Raw genomic sequence first — 4,043 nt, 5'->3', positions numbered from 1 at the left:
ATTCATACACGCATTTAATATATAATATGAAGAATTTGAAATGCATGATGAAATATGGTGCCTGATGAAATTCAGCATGCGTGCAATAATATCAACGAGGAATAAGCATGCAGAATAGTGCATCAAGAGTATCAGAGCACAGTGCATCAAAAGTATCAGAGCACCATCGGGTTTAAGATTACAACTCGATCCAATAAAGTTTCAGAAGAACGAGAGTTGTAACTTAGCAGATAAAAATGTTTTATATGAGCATTAAAAATATACCCGCTTGAAGACTAACTCAAATTTCTCCGCCTTTGTCATCGAATGACCAAAAGGATCGAAACTGAGGACTAATGCCCCTGAAGATAATCAAGTTGATGAAGGAGCGCCAGCGTTGTTGGGGTCGTTGGTCGATGTAGGGCCTGCCGCAGTGTCGTCCACATCTTCATGTTCATCAGTGTCGCGCGATGAAGAATATGAGCTGGCCACCAGAGAAGGAACCTTGACTTTTTTGAATTTCTTCGGTGGAGGTGCAGACCAGTCAAAATCTTCATTAAGACCCATGTTCTTCAGATCTTCTTCACCATACAGATGTGACACGATTGCCTAGGTGCGACCGAAGACTTGATGGAGGTAGTAGTGGTTTTTCTTCACTGCATTGTGTGTGGCAGTCATGTTATGAAGAAGTGAACCAAACTGACGCTTAACTCATTTGTGATTTTGATCCACCTTCTGGTGAAGACTAAGCATAAGTTCACCGTCTGTCATCACGCGCGGAGCAGTGGCTTGAGGAGTGGACTTGGGAGCATTGGCAGAGTCATGTGTGGCAGAGTCATCATTGGTGGAATAAGATGCAGCTTTGCGAAACTGACCATCCAATGGATGAATGCCTTCATCAATTACAGCTGGTGCCTTGCCCTTTCCATCAACTGAGGAATATGTCTGCTTGAGGACTTCAATTGGGGGCAAGTAGCTGAGATGATTCTGGAAATCAGCTTTGTAGTTGAGTGAAGACCTGGTCCTGAGGAATCTCATGATTCAAGGTGCATAAGGCTTCAGCTCAAACGGAGACATTGCAACATTGGCCATAGTCCTCATGAAGAAATCGTGATAATTGACAGGAATGCCATGAACGATGTTGAATACCAGATTCTTCATGATGCCAACAATTTCCTCATCAGATGAGTCGTGGCCTTTGATAGGACTGATTGTCCTCGTAAGAATACGATAGACAGTTCTGGGCACGTACAACAATTCCTTCACGAGGAATTTGGTTCGTGGTGCCTGACCTGATTTCAAAGGCTTCATCAGCACTTGCATGTAATGATGTGTGAGCTCAGGTTCACTATAGATGCAGCGAGCTTCTTCAAGGGGAGGACTGAGTGGTAGAGCACGAAGCAATTCAGAGGCTGGTGTAGTGTAGGGAGTGTTTTCAGACATCCAGTCCAGCATCCATGAATTCACATCTTCAGTATTTCCAGTGATGTGCAGCGTTGCATAGAATTCAAGAATCAGTTCTTCATTCCAATCGCAGATGTCAGAGCAAAAATTGAGCAGTCCAGCGTCGTGAAGAACACTGAGGACTGGTGCGAAGCACGGTAGAGATTCCATATCCACATGAGGAATATGCTCATGGTAGAAAATCTTCTCCTTGTTGAACAACACTGAGAAATAGAAATTGGCTTGACTAGCAGTCCAGAAACGCCTCTTCCTAATGCGAGCAGAGTCATATGGGTTGTAATCTTCGAAGAATACGTGCTCGCCGAAGAAATCATCAGCCTTGAACTTTTGCTTGCGTGAGAATGGATCCTTTGGCTTCGGCAGAGGAGTGTCAGTGAGTTGCATCACGACCCCAGGAATCTCGATCGCAGGTTCTTCAGGCTGAGAAATTTCTGGTTCTTCCTCAGTGGCAGTCTGCGTTGTTGGTTGTTCAGCAGCAGCAGTTTCTTCAGCGCTAGTGGTTAGAATTTCCTCATGGACAGATGCAGTGGGATGAGTTTCTTCAGAGCCCATGTGAACAGTTTGTGTGGGGGACTGAGGAATTTGCTGTAGAGGGGTGAACATTGGAGAGTTTGGATGCTGACTTTCCCAGAATTCATCACTGATTACGGGTGTGGAGCAGCTAATGTCCACATCTTCATCTTCCATTTCTTCAACGCCAGCCTCTTTAGCTGTGAACTGAGGCATAGGCGAGGAGATGATAGGTGTTGAAGGGATCGCATCCACTTTAATTTCTTCATCCAACGGTTCAGACGAAGCAGTAGAAGGAGTTTCTTCATCAGATCCGCTGGGGATTACATATTCTTCATCAAAAGGAACAAGGTCCTTTGATGGCCTGGTTGAGATGGGAACAATATCAATCAGATGTGCAAATGAACTTGTCATAGGCTTCATTTTCTTTGGAGCTGAAGAATCTGAAGCAGCTAATGCTTTCCTTTTCTTCACTGTAGCACGCTCTGCAGTCTTGGTCTTCTTCACATCTGATGCAGATGGAAGGATTGGAGTTGAAGTTGGTGCAGGAGCAGCTGAGGAATCTGGTTGATTTTCTTCAGGCACAACTGATGCAGTTGCCCTGAGTTCTTCAGTTTCTTCGGGCACACCACTAGTGGGTGCCCTGGCAATTTCTTCAGTGGCTGGAATGCAGTCATCAGCCCTGGAACTCACATTTTCTTTAGCAGCCTGATTGTCATCAGCGGTGCTGGCATGTTCTTCAGTCGGCAGAGCAGATGCCTCAGCCTGAGGAATTTCCTATTGCGTTGGGGCAGCAACATTTGAAGTGAACTGTTCAGTTATCTTTACAAATCTAACCTTGGCTCCTTGCCAATCAGCATAGTAAGCTTTGAAGTCATCGCTGAGGGTTTTGATTTCAGATTGGATTTTTACAAGTTCATCAGTTGTCATAGTGACAACGTTGTTCTTCAGAAATTTCTCTTTCTTGTACTGGGCCTTCTTGATCTGCCTGGCCTGATCATATTTCCATTTCTCCTCTTGGATGAAATGAGTCAGCATGTGATTTTGACCAGGCGTGAGCTTGAAGTCAGGCATAGGAGTATTTGGGTCCTTGTGCCAGAGATCAATGTAGTCGAGGATCAGCTTGGGATCCAAAAGCAGTGGCATAGGTGTGCCTTTGGCTCTAGCGGCCCTAACTTGTCTGTCTTTGATGATTTCTGCAAGTTCATCATCATCAGCTTCATCTTCTTCAGGTGGCACTTGGAAAGTGACTTGCTTCTTTTGAGGACTTGGGCGTGGACCTCGTCCAGCAGTGGCCTTGGTCTTCAGCAGAGTGGGGCCAGATGAAGAATTTGGTGCAGCTGAGGAGCTTGCTGAGACACCAGAGGCAATGGAGATGCCTACAGTCCTTTGGCACGAGGCCAGATGCGCAGGTGCTAAGGACTTTGTCGGAACAGCTGAGCACTTTGGAGGAGGTGCTGAGGATTTTGAAGGAGCAGCTTGAGGGATTGGTCGTGAGGACCTTGAAGAGTCTGGCCGTGAGGGCGCAGCTGAGGAACTTGGCCGTGAGGGCACTGTTGGTGAAGCACTTGGCTTATGAGCAGGCTTCTTAGACATGGATTTCCTCGGCTTAACAGAGGCCTCAGCAGAGGCAGCAGCAGCCACAGCAGAGTCTTCATTAAATTTCCTCACTGCTTCTCTGGCTTGCTTAGCCAGCTTGGCTTGGCGCTTGGCCCATTCATTAGGATAGTCCTCACTGCGCTTGAGGCTGGTGGGATCAGCAATTTGGCCAGGTGCCAATGGAGCTCTTGGGCATGGAGGATTGAGTGCGAATTTCTTCATGTACTTAGGAGTGACATATCTGTACTCCCTCCATTCTCTTGCCCATCTCCTCTCTATCTTCTGAATGCGCACTTCGCGCTCATTCTTGGTTTCCTCAGTAGGTGTGCAGTACCCAACATATATGTCATCAGGGATTTCAAACGCTGTATTTACCTCAGGCCTCTTTCCTCCCTTCCGTGGCTTCTTATCGTCAGCCATTTTCTTCAGTTGAGGAATTTGAACAATTGAATTCTCTGAAGAAGTATGCAACTTTTCTTCGAGGAACGCTG

The sequence above is a fragment of the Triticum urartu genome, chromosome 7 (assembly GCF_003073215.2).
Source record: "Triticum urartu cultivar G1812 chromosome 7, Tu2.1, whole genome shotgun sequence".
Taxonomy (NCBI): Eukaryota; Viridiplantae; Streptophyta; class Magnoliopsida; order Poales; family Poaceae; genus Triticum; species Triticum urartu.
Note: the sequence above shows the minus strand (reverse complement) of the source record.